Source organism: Stigmatopora nigra, chromosome 18, assembly GCF_051989575.1.
Source record: "Stigmatopora nigra isolate UIUO_SnigA chromosome 18, RoL_Snig_1.1, whole genome shotgun sequence".
In the NCBI taxonomy this organism is placed as follows: domain Eukaryota; kingdom Metazoa; phylum Chordata; class Actinopteri; order Syngnathiformes; family Syngnathidae; genus Stigmatopora; species Stigmatopora nigra.
The window spans coordinates 8,814,780-8,836,175 of NC_135525.1; the positions used below are offsets into that span (position 1 = coordinate 8,814,780).

Sequence of the window (21,396 nt, forward strand, 5' to 3'; positions counted from 1 at the left end):
CTAACATTATGGTCCCCTCCCCAACAAATTTGTGTAACAGCGCTGGACACGGAATGAAATGTGGGCCTGTGTAGCGCCAAGCGTCGCTTTTTGTAAGTGGCGGACGAGTCTGTTTTTACGACGCCATTCGTCATCTTTCCGCTGCTGCTTGGCTCGCACTCCAGGCACTTAAAGGAATAGGAGCAATTAAACATAAAAAGGGGATTGTGACCATGTCAAATAGCCATGCCATACTTTTTCTTCTCCGAACTGGAAAGTGAGATGTTTGCTCGAGTCTGGACGACGATCAAACACTCGCCCAAAAGGATTAAAACCAAAAGAAAAGTCACATGCAGTACTGGTTTTCTGAAATGTTTAATTCCAGTCATAGGTTCTATTTGCCAACTTTTTTTTAGTGCAACAAGAAGCTCTTTTAGAATGAGGGAGTTGTTCACTTTGCCTGTGTGCATTCTGAAGGGTATAAATTGTGTTTCCTGTTGACTTTGGGCTTACCACGTCTCTTCTGGGATCTGCTCATGCTAGCTTTAAGTGCCAGTGAACTTTTTTAGGTCCAGAGCAACACCTGGACGCCTCACATTTTCAGCCTGTTTTGGATTATTGCCACATTCAATTCAAATTTCGTGATGGGCCTGCTTTAGATCATAAGATAAATAAGCAGTGATTCCCTGGAGAATGTCTCTACTCCCATTTACACATGGATAGAAAGGGAAATTGGAATGTTTCTTGCCAGTGTGCTAATATTTATAAAGTCACAAAGAAGAAATACACATGAAATTGGAACAATTTAGGATAATACTATTGATTTTTTTCTTAAAATCTTGCTGAAAACGTATACTGAAGAACAAAAACATTATACTCTGTACGTGATAGTATTAAAACGATTGTCTAGAATATTACAAAAACATCATTCCCAAACAAATAAAACGCCTTCCATTGAAAAATGATGATAAATTAAGCAAATGGTGATATCATCACGGCACCTGCTCTTTTTTCTCGGCAAAAGGGAATATTTACAGTTGACAAATGCCTTCTTTCCGAACTTTCCTGGCCAGTTGTTTGGATTTGCATGCAGGCGATGATTAAGAACTTTCAAGCAATGCATGCTGATGACCAAAGCAGACCGACTCGACATCCTTGGGCTCGAATCCGCCTCTGGGATGTCCCTTCATCGACCTTCATTCTCCAAAGCTACACGATCAGCAATGTCATTCAAATGTAGAAAATGTGGACACGTGTGCACTCCCATAAATAATTCCCTTGTAGACCGCGGCCTGTTTCATGCATCAGTGGAGGGTCCGGAAGCTTGCGTTTTCCCAGGGGTACGGAACCTCCCAAAACTTCCTCGTGTACACGTCAACAGGTTTTTCAATTAAAGCTTTTAGGGCACATTAGCTTTCTGATTTAGAGCAACAACTAGTTTCGGAGTGGCATTACTTCTTTTTATTAAACTGTAACAGTTGACTGACTACCAGTCAAAATTGTCAAATTTGCTCTCTGATATTCTTTGGGAAAATTGCACTTAAGTCCTAGTTTCTAATATTCAGAACCTTTCTTGGTGCTCCCATGATTTTTGACCATTTTTGAAATTTTGCTAAGACGTACTATAATTTGGAACTGCTCCTAATTTCATCTACCTTGACTTCAACTGAACTGAGGAGCCAAAATGGCCATTTTGGCTTGTCTCCCCCAATGCAGTGTATTACGTTATTAGTTTGTTGGCCAGGCTCTATCTTTAAAGGCTTTTTGTTGTGTACAATGACAATAACGAACCCTCATACCTTGAAGAAAAACGTGCCAAAGTTTTTGTCTAAAATGACATGCAAAAACAGTTGTTCCAATTCTTTTCCCGCCTAATAAACGTAACATTTGAACAGTTTTCGTTCAAATCTTTAAAGCCACAGGTTACCTCACAAAGTTTTGACCCCACTGGTGTCAAAGCCCCTTTCCAAAGTCTTTGCTCGATGATATTCTCCATGTTCTTCCTGAGTGGGTTTGATGTCACATGTGTCAACAACTAACCATGAAAGCAACATGTTTCTGAGAGTGAAGGATGAAAGAAAAATAGGTCTCGTCTGTTGTGCCGCGGACATAATTGGATGCTGACCGTCGTCTTCTTTTTTTCTTCTCTTTCATAATCTTCAGTTTGATGTGCTCCAGGATGCTCTTCAACGCAACTGTCCACAGCTGGCGTCAATTTATGGAGGAGCAAGTGGGGCGTTTTTCAGAGGTGAGTGACTGCATACGTACGATGGGTTAAAAAAGATGATGATATGATCTGGAATTTTAAAGAAATAGGAGGATGTTTTCGTCAGATTTCCAATTCAGAGTTTCCCCATCACTGATTATGCAAAAAAACATTATTCCAAACAATGGGTAGGGATTGCAGTACTCAATATTATACTATAAATACCACCGCGAAGAATAGGAAAAGTTGAGGTTTCACCATCCCAAACGAACACCCGTGCTTTGTTGAGTGACAAGACAATGGCGTCCAAGCCAAAACCGAACCTCGCCAGATGGGGAACCCTGGCTTGTAGTGCAATCAGACTCCCGTTGTATCCTTCAAACTTCGCAACAGCCTGACTTTCCCGTTCCCCGTCATCGAGGGGCGCTGCAGGATCCATTAGGAATGACGGAGTCGAAGAGGAAGACGCCATACAGGTTGACGCTCAACTAGGGAATCGTTTACCTCGTTGGAACGGCCCAAGGAGCGCTTCAGCATCTGTTTTCCAGATAAATTTCTTTTGTAGGCTTTGTCACTACAGGTTTTGGCACCCCAAAAAAATGGATGCAAAGTACAAAAGCAAGAAATCTCTTGCCTCTGTCTTTGTTTCTGGAGGCGGCTCAAAAACAGCAGATTTTCCTGTGGTGACCCCATGGATCTTCAGTAATGCAATACTTTATCGAAACATGCATGATGGTCATAAAAAAATCTTCTGTTTATGTGACAGAGAAAAGTAGGCGGGAAACCATATCTAGAATGCAAAGTCTTTCCTCACATTCGTTGCTCTGTTCTCCAAGAAAAGTTATTTTCGAGCCTCTGTTAAATTAAAATAGCTTTTTTCGTTGGGATGTTTTTTCACCCATGTAAAAATAACTTAGTAAACAGCCTTACATCATCACATACTGTCTCTTTTGGGGACATCATGATCAATGAAGGACCCAAAGAACTAACTGCCCTAATGTTGCCTTTTCCATAACATCTTTTGTGCATTTAAAATAAAATCCACATCAAGAGAACATAAATTAAATTACTGTTTGAAGTCGAAAACGATTAACGTCGTAATATGTCACATTTGCAGGGGGATTTTATTTAATTACAGACATAGAACAAGCAATATGAATTGTAGTTATAATAATAACTTGGAAAACAACAGGCATTTTAGCGCAGTTATTCAACTAACTTCAGCAGCACATCATTTCTTTCCAAAATTAATAATCTGACTTCAAATCACCATCAAATTTTTGTTGACTATAATAACATATGTAAAAAAATAACACACTTTTTAAAGATGCACAGTTCACCATTTTTCAGCTCCCCAAAAAAAACAGAGCAGCTTTTGCATACATTTTCCCACTTGGATGGAAATCAAAGAACCAAACATGACATGACATCCGTAGCTCAAGTCGTATAAAGAGTGTAACTATTTCCCGATTGTGACCTCGCTGGCTGTGACACCATCGTGCACCTGCGGCAACGAGAAGGGGGTTGACGTCCCTATAGAAGTAAGACAGGCCTTGGTGCGCCCTTACAACTTGAATGTTCTATATGGAGGTCGTACCCTTGCAGACATGGATTCGTCTCCAGAGGTCTGATTAAAGTGGTCAGCTGTGCTGGAGTGCTCTAAGCAAAGCGTACAATATAGTAATATATGGTTATGTATGTGTAAAGTATGCTTTAGTGAAATGACCTTTTAAAATCAAGGAACCATGGAAGCACTTTCAAGGAGGATAATATAATGCATTTGAATACATATAGTCATGCATACTTTATGATTGATTTGACTCAAATAATAAGAGTTTGAGGAGTTGAATCTATTGTTCGCGTTTTGTACAAACGAGCAAAGCTTCTATCGTCATGTTTCACTTTAATGATGCTTTTACACTTCACATTCCCGTCTGATGATTCCCATTCATCAAAGATTTGGCATTTATTTTTCTGGAAACAAAAACACAGAGATTAACAGAGAACAATTTTAGATCAGCCTGCTCATATTCTTGGAAGTCCTTCCAAAGTGCAGTTGTTGTCATAGCAACAACCCATTCATTCTTTATATTCTGTTCAGGGTCAGCTATTTTGGATTATTATATCTGGGACTTCTTGCCAGGAGATATTTAAAATGTATAATATTTCCAATTCTGAATGGAATTTAACAATAACCTCAAACCTTACATGTTTTTTGAAGTATCACCCTATTTTTTTTAAACCTATAATTTGACACTACAAGTGCTAACCAGTGTTAATAGTAAGTACTACTACAGTAGTATGTGATACAGAGAGTTTTTGCGACAATCCAACTAGCCAACGTAGTTGCGCCTTGTTCTTATCTACAAAAAGAATCCAGAACACAAACGCTTCAAAGCGTCAAATAGCTGCAATAAATCATTTTTATGATAACTTCCATATTTCACTTGAAATACAAGCATGGAATTGATGCGTCTGCATGTCCCTTATTGGACATATTTAACTTGCTTACTTTGGCGTGGCTTTCTGTGAAGTGCGTCCAGAGTGCATTTGATTAAACAGCCACGGGTTATAAAGGATAAGGAGGGAACCCTAAGACACCCCCTTCATAAAGGAACAAAGACCACCGCATGTGGAGTATTTCAGGCTGCTTGTCTGCTATTGACTTTTTAACGTGTCTTTGTTGTTTGCCGTCGCAGCTCTTTTTTTGCGAGACGTCCCGCTGGCTGCCGGCCAGTCACCACCCGGAGACCCCCTGAGTGATGTCATCATCCCCTTCACGGAGAGTTTAAAGAGGAGAGCCCTTCCAGTCAAACATGCTGTCAGCTTCTTGTCACAATATCAAGGTCAGTTTTATCAACATGTACAAGACGTTTGAGCTGGCCTCCATGTTTTTTTCCAGCCAGTTTGTTTGAAACATCAACCTTGGCTTGCAAACCATCATTTCAAACTGTTAATGAAACCCTGACCATTGGTAATTTTCAAACATATTTCCACCTTCTTATGTCTTGCAACTCTATTCAGGAACATTAAACAGGGGTAAAAAGCGTCATTTAAAAACTTAGGTTGAAAACGTGAGTTGAAACCATCACTGTGACTCAATGGTGCCAAAAATTTAAATTAGGTATGTAAATGTGAAATGTAAACATTTAATTTTACATTTCTACAACAAATCTTGCCTTTTTTTAAACCCATTTCATAGTTATTCCAACCAAATCACTGCAGCAGAGAATTTCATCAATTCTGGTTGTGACATCACAACCAGAAGAGGTGATGTTTACATTTCTGGCATTGTAATAATCCGTACTGACCGAATAATAGAACACATAGAACGTATAGCTTGCTAGCAGACTGCAAAAATCTGCATCTCATTCTGTGTGACATCTTTTGTTTGTAGATTTTTTTTTCTAGCGAGGTCAAGGATTTTGAGAAAGGACATTTTGACAGGATCTCATTTCAAAATTAAGCCTTCCCTGACATTTTTGGGATGGATTTGTTTAGCTTGAAGCATCCGTTTTAAAGGTCCTTGATGGCGAGCTCTTAAAGTAAATACAAAAGACATTCCTCACTCACTCGGCATGCTTTCATGACTTTTTCGGAAGGGGTGAAGGAGGCGCTTTATTGGTTGTACCTTCAAGGTCGACCTTTCTCACATCGACAGGACTAAAAGATAGTTTAAATACTATAGTAGCATGCCAATAATTGTACTACATCAACATCATTAAGTAGACACTTGAAGATTGAACAAAGAAATATATTGTGCAAAAAAACTCAATTTTTCAAGCTGAGTATGCAATATTAAGGCTCTGAAACTACAAGTAGCAATTTGATTGGACTCCACATTTCACGTCATTTCCACCTCTGTAAATTCACATCCTTGCAGACGTGTTTATGCTCGTCTGTCATCTTGGGTGATTTATTTGTACTCTAACTTTGTCCCAGTGGACTTTTATGAGCAGCATCCCGCCCGCCCGCACACGTTCCATGATCATTGACATCCGTCACAAACAATTAAATCTGTTTATTCTTTTCTTTGAGCTGAGAGTTATGACTTAGAGGAAAAAAACATTCTTGGCTCATCCATCTGACGTTTTATGCTAATGTCGCACACATGACCAGTGAAAAAGTCATTAAATATACAGAGAGTATTCATTTTTCTGCTTTTTTTTCATATTGCTGTCAGGTTTGACAGAATAAGCCTGCCACGATTCACTCGTTTGAAACTATTGCTTTAAAAACCTAGAGCTTGATTGAAGTTTAACATTGAAACCAGAACGTTGACTTAAAAATCTAACCTTTTAAAAACTGAAATTTGGCGAAATTAGGGTCTCAAGTCTTTGACTTCTCTCCCAATTGTCAGTTTATCGAAATGCCAACGTTAAAATTGGCGTCTTAAGCTAAAAACTTGCGGTGGAACGTCACATTGTTCTTCGGACGCAAAGCAATTCAAAGCTTTTTAAAGACCGCATTTATCATCACAATCATAATTAGGGAGGAAAAATGGCCAGACCCGTGGGAAGGATTGGACTAGTGTTCGTCATTTGGCTAAAGATGCTGGGATTTTTCCAGTTTACGCACACACACAGTAAAAAGACACGCGTGAACTGTAGTCCAGGGTGGGTCTCACTCGCCTTCACTTTTGTTCCAGCCAAGTGCCTGATTGGAAACATTGTGATTCTCCTCCTAAGCAGACCTAACTAAACGCTCTCATCTGTACATGTGGAGCAGGTGAAGTACACATGCTGGGAGTGAAAGATGCTTGCCATTTGACACAGAATTTTCCATGGAACGCTCTAAATCCGATTTACAGGATGCAGAAAATACGATTCTGCTGTTACTCCACACTAAACATTTGTCAAAATACACAGAATTAGATGCGGTCTGCTGAGTTGGACACTAAAGCAAAATTCGACTGCACAGGTGCATCTCGTATAACTAGAATGTCATCAAATTTGAAGCCGATGTTTTGTGTTTGTCGGTGTTCTCAATACTTTGGCCTTAGTCGGCTACTTGAGAAGCTTGACAGTCCTCTCACGGGTGTCCTTATCCTTTTGCTGGCACACCTTTTTAAAACACGTTTACACATTTTGTCAATATTATTGGATGCAGTAAACTGGCAGATCCTCAAGTAAAGACATTCTGTGGCTTAGTCTTCTTGTTAAAGCTGTCGATAACTCTCAAAAATAAACTCTCAGCTCAAAAACCTCCCCTTTCCCATATGCTCATTCTGTCAAAATAAATTGGCCCTCAATTGACTGTTACCAGTCAATTTTTCAAAAAATGTAGAGAAAGTGAACTGTGAGAACTGTAAAATATAAATGTTCATTCACCCCTTACCCAATCAAAATCAATTAGACCTCTAGTGGTGTGCGTCAATGTCAGTTATTGAGTTCATTTATCAGGCCCAAAACAAACTAGTCCAGTTTACATGAGATCTTAATTAAACATGAATGTGGGTCCTGAACCAAAACGACTTTGACACCCCTGCTGTTTAGTATCCAACACTTAAGGCTTGATTCATAGTTGTTAATTTGACTTTCGGTCCGTTACAAAGTGGGTGTTACCCTCTAGATATATACAGTATGTACATTCTAATCGAATTCCCGTACTGTTGGCCGTATTTGACTTATTACTGTTTTTGTTTCAAATCCTCTGTTGTGGTATTAACAGCCAAAAAAAGAGGGAATTGTAGCCATGTGCTTAAAATTCATGGGCATGCCAATAAGCCAGTACATGTTACTAATTCAGACTGACATCAGGTAATTAAATAGAGAAGACTTTTGTGTAACTTAAGAACTGAACTACAAAAGCGAAGAACCCTCCTAACGAGTCAATCGTTTGCATATTATAAATAAGCTTCTAATCAGTGTATCATAAAAAAAAAAGACAAAACATCTCTAATCAGTGCAATCCTTCAGAATGCAACATGTTTGCAATCAGTACTCACGCAAGTACCCTGACATGTGTGACATGATGGAACCTTCACGTCATTGTACAAGTAGAACAGATGTTATATTTAATATAATCATGTTCTGACAATGATTAATGCTATCACTTCATCTTGCCGTGAGCTTTTGCGTCTGTGTGTGTGTGGGTTGCGACACTTAAGGGATTCTGCGTGAGGTTGATGATGCTGACACATAAATGATCGATGGACGGATGGAAATTCTTCTTCCCCAAAGTCTTAGCGTGCCATCCCGCACCGTTGCGACTCACGTTTTCAGCCCAAAGCAAGGATAAGGTTTCACTCCAGGAGTTTAAATCAGGGAAAAGCTTTAAAATGAGGGTTTGGAGTCAGAAATAAGATACAAGGTTCCAAAATGAAGTTATGACATGACAGTTTCAGGACAGAAATCGACTTTTTGATATTCTTTTCCCCCCTTATGTTAGGGACCTTGGTGTTGTTTGCTAGTTCTCTTCTGGAGTGGCTTGTGTGTAGTCAGCGTAAATCAGGTCGCCATTGTTATGGAGCATCAATGGGGGTAGGCTGTTCAGCCAGGCGCCACACAAGTGGTCTCGAGTCTGGCAAAAGTCTGGGCCGGAATTCCAAATCCTACCGAAGTGTTTGCATCCAGACGTTGTCGTTACGTAAAACATTCCTGGCAGGCGCCGTCGTGAGAGGAGGCCCGTTTATTGGAGGGCGTATTCCCGCGGAGACGCTCGGACGGGCTCTTTAAAGGATTTGGAACTATGTGAGTGGGCTTTGAAGTAGCCCCTTTATCATTTTAGCCTAGCATACACTAATCAAGCTGGGGTGATGTATGTTTCAAATGTCTGAAAATGGTTTCCACCAAGCCGGTGGCGGTTAAGAAAGCATTATTCTTTCCTATGACTAAGTGTATTTTTCCCTGTTTTTCATGGCAATGCAATTTGCTGACCATGACAGTCTAAACATGAATGTAGCTTTTTAATTCTTGCAGTGTTGATAATTAAAGAAAGGTGCAGGACTCACCACTCTTTGTGCCTAGTTGGCATGGTGTTGCATTTTATTGGTTGCGAGAATTGGACAGGACAAAGTTGCAAGGGACATTGAGAAATAGATACAATAGCTGTGTTGGAAAAAATATGGATGTATCTATGACAATGTAATGTGATTTCTGCTTGCGTTTTGCTTAAATTGTCCTGGATTTAGAAAACCAAACCACATCGCTGATGTCAGTGTTGACATTGCTAATGATGCAATAACACTGCTAAGTTGTGCCCACATTTAGAATAAATATCTAGCCCGAGTCTCACAGGGAGCTTCAGTAGGACAAAGTTGAGCGCCGTCCAGGCTCCAGGAATGCAATTGTTTCATTATCGGTCCCTGAAGTACCCGCCAAACCCCTGCCTATTTTTAATTTCTTCTCCCAGTGGCACCCTCGCCCAAGGGGCCCGTCCCATCTCGGAAGGTGCCATGCTGCCAGAGGTTAGCGAGGCCAGCTGGTTCTCAGACGGCGTTATTGCCAAGGTCAACAGACTGGCTTGGACAGTTCTCCCTAATGACCTTCCATGCCAGGAAGATTGTTGTTTCCTAATATGGTCCTAGCATTTTTGGTGACTTCACGGCTGCCATCTTTTAAGTGACTAGATGAAGTGAGGAGTATAAAACTAATGAAGACCACTTGTAAAGTTTTTGGAAATGCCAATCAATCACACATTTACAACTGGCTCATGCAGTTTGAGTGACATTTATGGCGTCAAAGCTGTCGTGGGAAAATCCAAGCCAGACCTAAACCGACTGCAAAACTGTCCAAAACCTCCTGCGGACCAGACCAACATTATTAAAGCCAGTGCTTGTCAATATTCTGTTAAAGTCAGGCAACCCCAAAGAGGTCGGCACATCTTTTCTTTGAACAAAATTGAAAAGGTGAAAGACGATGACATTGTCTCTTGGCGTGTCTTCCTACACTCAAATACACAATGGGGACATACTGCTCCACTTCCTGGACAAAAGCCTCTACGGACAAAACAAGGCGTCGTTGAGGTGAAAAACGATCCAAGCCATAGCGGAAGTAGTGCGGCAGCTCGCTTCAGCTTTGTCCGGGCCCTTTATGCAGCACTCAGACTTCCCGATTTAAAACCGTAGCTCAGGTAACAACCCAGAAGAGGACAAGGTGTGGACCTGGAGACTTTTTCCATCAACTTCATCCAGTAAGCGTTGTTATTCTCTTAGCACTTTCCAACCAGATTTTGTTGTTTTGATATTCCATTGGATTCAAGGACCTGGGGAATCATCTGTCAACGCCACAACTCCAGCCATCCTTCACTGCTTTACTAGGTTGAGGCAAAATGAAAGAGATTTCAAATAAAAGCGCTCAAGGCATTGTGAAAGGAATCTCATCTCACTTGTGTTGCTGATTAGTGAGATGTCCCAGAGGAAATGAGAACATGAGAACCAACTGTTTGGCTCCAACTGTTCTCGCTCATCTTGCTCTTTTATTTTTTAAAATAGAAACAAATTTAGGTCCAACTTGAGTTAACATACCATCAACCAGGTAGACCACACATTTTCAGGAATTCATTTGTCATCGGAAATGGAAAGAATGTTCTAAAATTCCACACCGGCATCATTAAGTTCAAGAACCGTGCCAAAACGTGCGCACTTCCAGTCATCTTTTGTTTGTGTGTCATCAACAAACGGACTCGCCCAATGCCGCCGCTTTTGATCTCACCGCCAAACGCCGCCCGGACGTTTCCTTCCATGTGGATTCCGCACTGAAACATTTGTGAATGAAATACTCCTGCTTTGCGTTTGCCTGGTTTAATAGACGAGGATTCATATTCCAAAAGAACAAAGGAGAGCTTTTCAAAGGCCTATTTTCTTTCACCGACATCAAATTGCTTTGAATTAAAGTTAGATTGTCATGTTTGTGTTCATTTTAGCTAATCAACTAGATTTCCAATGCGATTTTTTTCAAAAACCTTCGTATGGACAAAAGTAATGAGAGATTCAGATAGTCCATCCAACTGAGATTGGACGAGAACCTGAATTTTAAGACAATTTGTCTTCATGAGAGAAACATCCTAAGTCATCATTGTCGATGCCACGGCTAAAGTTCAGGCCCCAAAGGGTTAACGAGGGTCTTGACGTTATTGAGAGCAGAGGACAAAAAAGAAAGAGGGGCATGTGTACTGCAAAGTGTCTCCATGGAGACAATGTCAAGTCCTTTTGTATACACGTGAAAGAGAAGACAGCGCGGCTTGGCGTGCAACAAAAGCAGCCATCATTTTTGGACTCAACATGTCCCAAAGCGCAAAGGCAAGAAGAACGGAAGGTTCCACCCTTTTTTGCCCTACCTGACTGCTATTGAAGAGGATGTTACAGTGGAGGATATCGTTACTAATAAAGAGGGAAAGGAGATGTAATTAAACATGAATACGGTTATTGTGGTGTGTGGAACTTGGGTCGACTCGGTTCTTGGAAACAGTCGGAATAGGAGGTCGTCAATAGGAGGGTTGTGGTCCTGAACTGGAACTGAAATACTACTTGAATGAGTGTGAATGTCTTATGAGTGATTTTATAGTACTTTACAACTGTGCAGTATATTGTATATGTGATACACAGTAGAGTGAGTCCTTCAGTTTTAACATTAGTGACTTAATTCAAATTTACGTGTAATTATGTGGATTTTACTGTTAAACTCAAAATACTGAGTACAAAAAGTGAAATACTTCCAAATAAAAAAAATATGCTGTACCTTGCATTAATGCTGAGTAGTGGATGGGAAGTAAATTTTCAATTTATCTTCTGGAAGATTATTTTTTCTAATTTTGATGGGTTTGACGATCATTTAGTTTTGCATCACATTATTTTTACAGTAATCCTCTTTAATGGTAACCTGTGGCAACTTCTAGTATTTTAAGTTGAACATTTTGGGGGTTTCTGCACAGTTTCAGGTTTTCATTAAATTTTTAACACTTGTCATTTTTTCAAACACTTTATTTTTACAAGAAAAAATAAGTCAGGAATTTAAAAGGCGTCTCCTTGCGAATACTCGACCCAATCCCTCGCCCGGCGGTCCGTGCCCAACCAACCTCGCTTGGTGTAAACAGGAAAGCTCGTGAACAGACTTGGAGCGACTCCATTTAACACGCTAGCGGCCATCCACGTGTTTATAGTCTTTTATTCCTCACTTCTTTGATCCTCACACTCCATCTGGCAAAGGCGAATAAATTGCCTGCCTGGCACTCTTTTTGTTGAAGGCGTTGACTTAGACAATTGCGCGTATTCGATGGTAAACGCGCCAGCCGACCTTCACAATCGCAAAATGCCATCGATGGACAGCGCGTTTGCTTACTTTCAATGTTCCTGTGATTAGTCCAGGAAATGGATGATTATAATTTGGGCCAAATATTTAATGTTCCCATTATTTGAGCGCGAGTGCGTCATGGCAGGCCCACCACGCGTACAATAACACTGCCGCTTTCCCACAGTAAGGTCGCAGACACGCATATATGGAGAAAGACCACCGGTACAGGTACCTGACCACATTAAATGAGGGTATTTATATACATATCATACTCATATTGTGTAATCAAGTTGTCAGTATTAGTCTTGGTAGCGCCCACCCAGATTTTAAAAAATAAAATAAAATATTCAGTGCCCATCAGTTTCACTTTATAACTTGAAATTTGGTAGGTATGCTTATAATGAGTTGAACTAGAAGAAATGCTTGGAAAACCACTGTAAATCTTCTATTTTGTCTAGAATTGGCCATCACTTTTTCCCTTAAGATTTATTTTTGCCAATATTAGATATATAAAACATATGTAAATACCTGAAAGACACCATCAAGTCACATTTTTAATTATTTTTATTTTTTAGGGGTGTTTTTAGAATGAATTTTGGCCCAAAAACCAGTTGCACGTCACAAAACGGCTTAAAATAAGTCAGCCTTTTCTCTTAAAAATACTGCTGCCAATATCAATGAATAATCATGAATCCAAAAATGTATAAATGTCACATCATTAACAGTCTCTCCACAATCTGGGTTCTGTAATTCAGGAGACTCGTCGCCACTCGCAGCTAAACCCCCCTGCCCAAAACCCCCCCACACTCGGCATACATAAAGCGTCCATGTTTCTCTCATGTACCCGAATAGAACATCTGTTTCTCGGCACTTTGTGGCGCACATGTGGTCTCTTAACCTTAACAAAGACGTCTTCATGTGGTTGACCATTTATTTTCCCAGCCAGCAAAGCAGCACATTCGTGCCATATTTTCTAATCAAACCAAAATGCTCCAAAATGTCCTTTTTGGTCTGATGTGAGGGGAAACCACATGAAGATCTAACTGAAGCTCTTTTAATTCCCCGAGTAAACTCAGGTGGAATTTGGCAACGTTGGCGAGCGGAGCCACGTCGTCTAACGGCTCTCCGGGATTAACGACCGTGCCGCAGCCGCCGCAAGTGCGACGGCGGGTTCTTGTGTGCGCTGTTGAAGGGTCACAAGGATCCCTGCTGTGATGCTGAGGCAAAAAAAAACCCAAAACTCCATATCCATGCCTGTACATCACTTGGGTTGTGACATGGTCCAGATACAATGGACACAAGAGAGTACTTGGTGGAGAGTATTACAAAAAAAGAAGTAAAACATTTAGTGAGCACCCTGTGATTGATTAACATTACCTGAGGACAGTATTTAATAGCATTGTTTTTGCAAAATTTAATAATATTTGTCCTTTCAGTAAAGATCCTAATGAGCAATTATTCTTTACAAAAACTTAATGTACTTTTTTTGAAAAAAGAAAAGTCATAATATATGCAATATATTTTTGGGAGTTATAGCTGAATTGTCTTTGTGTTTTAATATAAAATGCACGCATATACTGTCACTTCCCTACTGGTAAAAAATAATAATAATTGGCTATAGTTATTAAAAATGTCAGTCTGTTCATTTTTTTTGTTGGCTTAAACACATGGATACATGTGCTTTTTCCCATGGAGGTTACCTCAACAGTTTTTGCAATTTGACGCGAGGCCCATTAATGTCACGCGTGAAACAACTTCATCCAGAGCAGAAGCTTTAATAACACATCCTGACAAGTGTGTGTGTGTTGTAAGTTGGCCGCCATGCTATTTACAGAACGGTTGTAATGACTGCACCACTGATAGCGATCTGTACATTCTGGCTTGCGGCCAGTCTGAGTCCTGAGACGTGCATGGGCAGACTGGCGTGTATTATTCGTGTAACTTCTGCACTCCCCATGTAAAGATGGCGAGCTAAGTCAGCATGGGATTCCCCCGTGAGAGTCACTCCGCTATTGAGCATCGCGTTGTCCTTACTTTGCATATTGAACCAAGATGTTTTTTCCATCCCGTGACCGAAAGAAGGTCTGGCGTGTTGTTGTGGTTCAGGTTGGGCCAGACGCCAAAGCACCCCCAAGGCCTGGACTAACTATGGCAGGCAAAGGTCCGAGTCATTTGTTTACGCCAATGCAAGCGATAATATCGCTCCGTCGCCATCTTGTTTGGAAGCCGGCAAGGATAAACAAAAAGCTGCAGGTTGAGAGGTGATTTTGGGGTTCTGAATTGCAAACTGTTGCAATTAGGAGACGGACAAAAACATGGAAAACAGGCTGTCAGAAATTGAATTGTTGGACGTCCATCATTGTCAATGGCAGAAACCAGTTAATAGTATTAACTAGTTTTTCCTGCAAGATTTCCCAAAATATGTTTATTTGTGTGTTATATGTTATTAATATTTATTGCATATGAAAAGTGCCTTCATTTTCAGAAAGTACACAAATATTTTGTGTTCATTTTCAGGAAAGTACACAAATATTTTGTGTACATTTCAGGAAAGTACACAAATATTTTGTGTACATTTCAGGAAAGTACACAAATATTTTGTGTACATTTTCAGGAAAGTACACAAATATTTTGTGTACATTTTCAGGAAAGTACACAAATATTTTGTGTACATTTTCAGGAAAGTATACAAATATTTTGTGTACATTTCAGGAAAGTACACAAATATTTTGTGTACATTTCAGGAAAGTACACAAATATTTTGTGTACATTTTCAGGAAAGTACACAAATATTTTGTGTACTTTTCAGGAAAGTACACAAATATTTTGTGTACATTTTCAGGAAAGTACACAAATATTTTGTGTACATTTCAGGAAAATATACAAATATTTTGTCTTTATTTCAGGAAAGTACACAAATATTTTGTCTTAATTTCAGGAAAATGTGTCTGTTCTTTTCAAGGGAATGTAATATATATCATTTTTTTGTCTTTTTTGTAGGGGAGTGCAACACTGCTGAATCCAAAGTGAAGCTAGATGAGGCTTTGTGGCAGTAACCATGGATAAAGTGGTCTCATGTGAGCGGGCGTCATGGAAGTGGCACTCCAATCCAGAATTCGCAACTCAGACTTCACCTCCACTTCCTCCCTCATTTCCTCTGCTGCAAGTGGAGTGCAGCCAAAGTAATTGCCCTGCACTTTTCCCCCCACTCTGGCGCACTGGGGAATCATCGGCAGCGAACCCAAACGGGCCTAATGATGGCGCTGCATCTAAATGACCCCCACGCCACCTCCATGTGTTTATGTCTGCTGGCCAGTAAGTAAACGGTGTTTATTGGAGAATGCAGAAGATTTCTATCAGCCTCTTCGACATTACCCCCCTTGCCTCATTACAACCTGCATATGACACATTGTTGAAATGTGTGCAAGTACGAGAACATGAAAATACATCATTTTTTTGTGGTGGGGGCGAAGTATGACCTAATTCCTCTCTGGGAGGTGGACAACATGGACATGGAACTCTTGTACACTCGCAGCCAGAGGGGATTAAGTGAGATTGAACACGGCTAGTGAACTGGTTCTGATCCAATATGTGATTTCCAAAAAGTGATGGAAGGAGGTGAGCACGCCAGCAGCACAAAAAAAAAAACATCACTGTGTGCACAAAGGTCAACAGGTAAGATACATTGTAATGAAAAAGACAAAATGAAAAGTTCAGATATTTTTTCAAGTACAAATGAATTATTTACATTGGTTTCTAAACAGCTTTTATAATTTTGTAGGTGGAATTTCCTTAACACATGCTTATGTGGAAAGGAAGGTGGAGAAGAATTTTATAGTCATATTGAACTGAATTTGGCCACATTGGCCAATTAAGGAACCATTTTGGAAAACAATTGTTGGACGGAAACAATGACAACTTACATGGATCAAATTTGGAAAAATAACAACATTGATCGCATCAATCTCTCCTTTCTGAAGCGTCGTCATAGTAAGTGCAACATTTTATTCCATGTTCTCGAGAAAAGCAAAGTTTTCCTGCTATGTTTTCGACAACTGCTGTCGTTTTTCATATACATACACGTACATATTCATAAACATATATATATATACATCCATACATACATATACATACATATATATACATACATACACATAGATGGACATGCATGTATACGGTAGGTCTTAACACTTTTTTGTTAAAGATTCATAAACACTCCTACCTACCTGCCTTTTGTGTTGTAATCCAAAAGGTGCATCCAGCAAAGTTAAATATGCTGTCAAAGCAACATGTGGTATTTTGTAGTAAAGAAAAGCGAAATGTTCTTTGTCTCGGGGGAAATTCAAAAGTCCAATGCGAGTGTGTGAAGTTTCATTTGATTTGGTTTTTGCAGCTCTTGCTTTTTTTCCCCGGAGTGATTAGATCACCTCTTTTTAAAAGGCCAAAATCTCCTTTCAAAGACATCCTGTTGCGTGCTTTATCAATCAAATGCATTTCTCTTATTAAAACCCAATAAGTTGAATACCTACAGGGAGAGCATCCCCTTGGCAGTCCAACTTTAAAGTGTTGAAATGTATGGAAAAACAGTCAATAACCTTATGTTGAACATATATCGGCCTACTTGTGTATTTCTATTCGTCACAGTGTGACTGACTGTCAGGTTTTAGCCATTTTTTCCCATGGAGGAGAGCTGCTAACAGTCCAAACTCCAAACCCAAATAACACTTGCGACCCCTAGGAAAATGCAAACAAATCCATTCCGGCATGCCCGCCGAGAGCGGAGAAAGTAGCGCTGACAGACGTGAGGTGGAGACCCGCATCCGTGGTGGTTCTGGCTGGTTTGAGATGGGAAAGAAAATTTCCTTTTGTTGAATTTGTGTGTCCGACACGGTGGGGGAATTCTCCCACGCCACCTTGACTTTTATTTCGCTTCTCAATGGTCTTGTCCTCTCGAAACGTCGCTTTATTTTTCTTTGTGCTCCCTTTTTTGGATGGTTTTTGAACCGGCCCCGGTTCATCGTGGCCCCTGTTCTCACTCAGAACCTGTGACCTTGTAGCATAAGGTGATTGAAACCATGTGAGAGATGAGGCAAGATCTGGAATGGTTTTTCCATATGAGCTAACTTGACAGAATCCGCCCCTGGCAGGTGCCAGATTGCCGACTTTCTACTTTGTAACCACTTTGTCAGTTACCATGGCGACACTAGCTAATGTGGAGGTGTATTGAATTTATGAGTACTGATATTTTAGTCAAAGCTAACATCATTTTTTTACTAAGTGGGCATGTAAAGGGGGAAAAACATCATTACATGTGATGTTGATAATGTACGCGTGTTTAAGTCATGTTTTGTTTGTTGTGGGCGTCGCCCGGGAAGCCGTGGTGTCTCCCGACTTGTTTCGCAGTTTTTTTTTTCTAGTCGCGTGTACAATTTTGCTCCGACTTCAAGGTCGGTAGTCTAAAGTTAGTACTCTGTCGATGACAGCGAGGAGGAGCGAAAAGTGCCAAATGCGTGCCAGGGATGATGGGCGCGGGTAATGTGGCGTAGTTGTTCACATAGCTGAGGAAGAGATGTCATCTGGGTCGTGGAGGGAAAAAAGATGATGTTGATTTGATGATTTTGGAATGGAATGATCCATTGGTGAATCATGATGGTTGAGCAATGGATGAATGGTAAAAATAGATTGTTCGGGATTAATGGAAAAGCAGTAACTGATATGTGGACAGTTGTATTGAATTAAATGGGTTGAAAATTGTAAATGGGTGGATGATGGTGGATGACAAAATGAATGTGATGGATGGGTTGATAATTTATAGTAATTTTGATTGTACAAATGCATGGAATAACAAAAAAAACCCTGTATGGATATAAAACATGAATAGATGAGTAAATGAACAAATACATGAGCGTGAATGGAGAATCAACTTTATACATGAATGTATAGGATAAATTAAGTCATAAATGGACCATTGAATGGAATACAATATGCAGTCATGAATTAATGTAAGCTTTTTATGTGAATGTATTAATTGATAGATGGGCCTAACCTTTCATTGAGTTAATGGCTATAACAAATATGTATTTATAGGTTGGAAGCCTACAATAAAGGGGTAGATAACAGATGCATGAATAAATGAAGTCTTAATGAAAGACTATGAGCATTAGAATGAAACGGCTTGATAAATTGATGGAAAAATGGATGAGTATATGAATGAGACGGAGTTTTATTTTTTGCGTGGCGTGATGACATGATGAGGAGTCGATAGGCCGCGAGTATGACGCAAGATGTCGGTTTGCTAGAAAGTGTCGTGCGAATACCTCAAGCGACCTGAGATGATGTAAGCGGCTGCCATTATCATCATCATCAGTCACGCCGCCGTTTAAACTGTCAAGACTTGTCGCTCCTCGAGCACGCCGTCCAGTCAGCGGGAAACGCCGCCAGCCAAGAGCGCCGGCCCGTTGACGGCCAGGAATCCAGGAGGCTTAGGGGTGGGTGGGGTTATAAACTCCCAGAGAGGAAGTAGAAGTCAGCCGTTGGGGTGACTAAGAGGAAAGAGCGGCGTTATCACAGGAACACAAGCGTGATTGGAAATGGGCCATTATAGCGCGTGCGTGGGAGAAGATAACGGCCTCCCTCCGAGGCTTTAGGCCAATCGCGCACTGCAAATCTACAAGATAATAGCCTAAACGTGCTCATTTAATCCTCTAGCTACACTCCATCATGCTCAATTTACACACCTGGACATTTCATTAGGTACAACAGCGCTATTTTCAATCTCAGTGGCTTTGACCAATCGGATTTGATGTCCAATCCGTTTTGAATGATTTCATAGTCAAAAATACATGTATAATGAATACAAGTTTAATTCAAACCGAAGCAATTAATTGAAAATGAACTGAATTATACTGCTTAGTAAATATATCTAGCTATTAAGAGTTTTAGATTTTTTAAAACGTATTTAAGGCCATTTATGGTGCATGAAAGGGTTAAGGACGTGGCCTAATGAATGATGCTGCATCCGAGACGTTAGAATGCATCAATAACTTTAGTTTTAGACTATTTCAACTGGTAAAAATCTTCGTTTCAAGGTGTACTCTCAGATCTCTCTACTTTCTTGACACCACTTGGTGTTGGCGCTCTCTTGTGGCATCCCATAGTCTTGCAATAAATTTAAATGCCATTAAGAGAAAAGTCCAAATAGGTGAACTATTGCATCGTACATTTATGCATTTAAAGCGTTCCACATGCCAACAGCATCAGCTAAATGTTTCTCAACTGATTTTTCTTTTTCTATTTTATCTCCTGCCTTGCATTTCTGAAATATTTCATGAGACACAAGGAAACGGGGAGGGAGTGGTTGTCAATCCTTTCGCAAATGCTCCCAAAATACAACAAACTTCTTCTTTTACTGGCCTGAAAACATTTTGGTAGAACATCAACAAACATGCAAAAGCGTGCATTTGTGTGTGTGTGAAAGAGAATGCATGAATACTATGCAAACTTTTCCATATATGGTCTAAATAGCCCTTAACATTAAGTATTTCATATTTATTTTCATCTTTTTCATCATATCACTTATGCATTTATCACCTTTTTTTATGTAAGGGCACCTTGTTACTGAAATAATCATCATCATCTTCATATTCATTATAAACTACTTTTAATAATGGGTTTCCATCCCATAGGAATAATTCACATATCATATTATATGACATATATCTAATGTGGTCAGTTAATTTGCACATTGAATATATTTTCCATCACATTCTTTTAGTGTACTAAATCTTTATCACAGCCATCTTTTTGGACATTTATCAAGAACATAAAGAGGATTTATTCAAGTACTTCTCGTCAGTGGACTGTATTATTCACATTTATTGCTCATTTTACCGTCTTCTGGCGCGATGTAAAGACCACTTAGTCAATTACATTGATCTGGAAGGGCAACTTCATTGGAGAAAAAGACCTTTTAACTACACCACTATGTTGTTAGACTGATTGGTCTGGAGTGTAGATGACGGAACTCATTAGTGACCTGTCTTAAAATAGATCTTTTCATTTGTTTTTGCTATTGATTTGAAAATAAAACCATATGCGACCCACTTTTCTCCTCAAAAACATAAAAAAACAAACATAGATTGGATCATTTCATTGCTCATCAATTTGATACATTAAAAACAATCATTTTTAATGTTTATAAGCAAAGTTGTCATACCAAACTATCTACTATATAAACACGTATCCAGGGATTCAGATTATTGGGCTAAATAAACTTCACTGTGGTGTTTTTGGTAAAGTTCAAGTTGTAAGGTTTCATGCGGCAAATTATAAACATGGCGGGACATAAAAAACCCAGCATGCAATTCTTATGCTAATTGCTCTTCTTACTTTGCCAACATGTGCAGAACACATGTGATGGACTGAGTCAGCTCTACTGCGCCACCTGCTGCAGAAATTAATGTCTTTTGTCATATTTTTGCATGTCTGCATATATGAATTCCATCTGGATATATTTTTTGCTTGTAGCAATTACAGCCATTGACTAGTATAGACATCAAATCCATTTAAATTGACAAGACTGACGTTGTATGATCATATTTCACCGCCATTGATGGGGACTGATGTCCAATTCAATTTGACAAGGGGGGCTGGCATTGATCCAGGTGATTGAATGTCATTTCCATGCTTGAAAATGAATGTATAAGATGCTTTAGCCAAGATAAATGTCTCAATTTTGTCTTAAACTTGAGTGTGATTCTATCAATATCCGTCAGAGGGTAGTGTTGACCTCCAAAAAGTCTTCTGTCCACCTTTCTTCTTTTTTTCCTCATCAGGAACAATTATGGTCTTCTTTGTGACCTTTTTATGGATAGTTTTGAAGTAAAGGCAAATATACTCAACATATATCGTTATTAGGACATAATTTATATGATGATGTCATGTAAACCTGGTTGTATTGGAATGAACCTTCTCGTATTC

The 21,396-nt window shown here is 39.7% G+C and overlaps 1 long non-coding RNA gene across 1 annotated transcript; it reads left to right on the forward strand.

Annotated features, from left to right (window-relative positions):
- The first annotated feature begins 2,044 nt into the window (after nt 1–2,044).
- Nucleotides 2,045–15,848, forward strand: LOC144212105 (uncharacterized). The gene is made up of 3 exons (XR_013329716.1): nt 2,045–2,227; nt 4,885–5,031; nt 15,418–15,848. It is a non-coding gene; the product is annotated as an uncharacterized LOC144212105 (long non-coding RNA).
- Nucleotides 15,849–21,396: the final 5,548 nt, after the last annotated feature.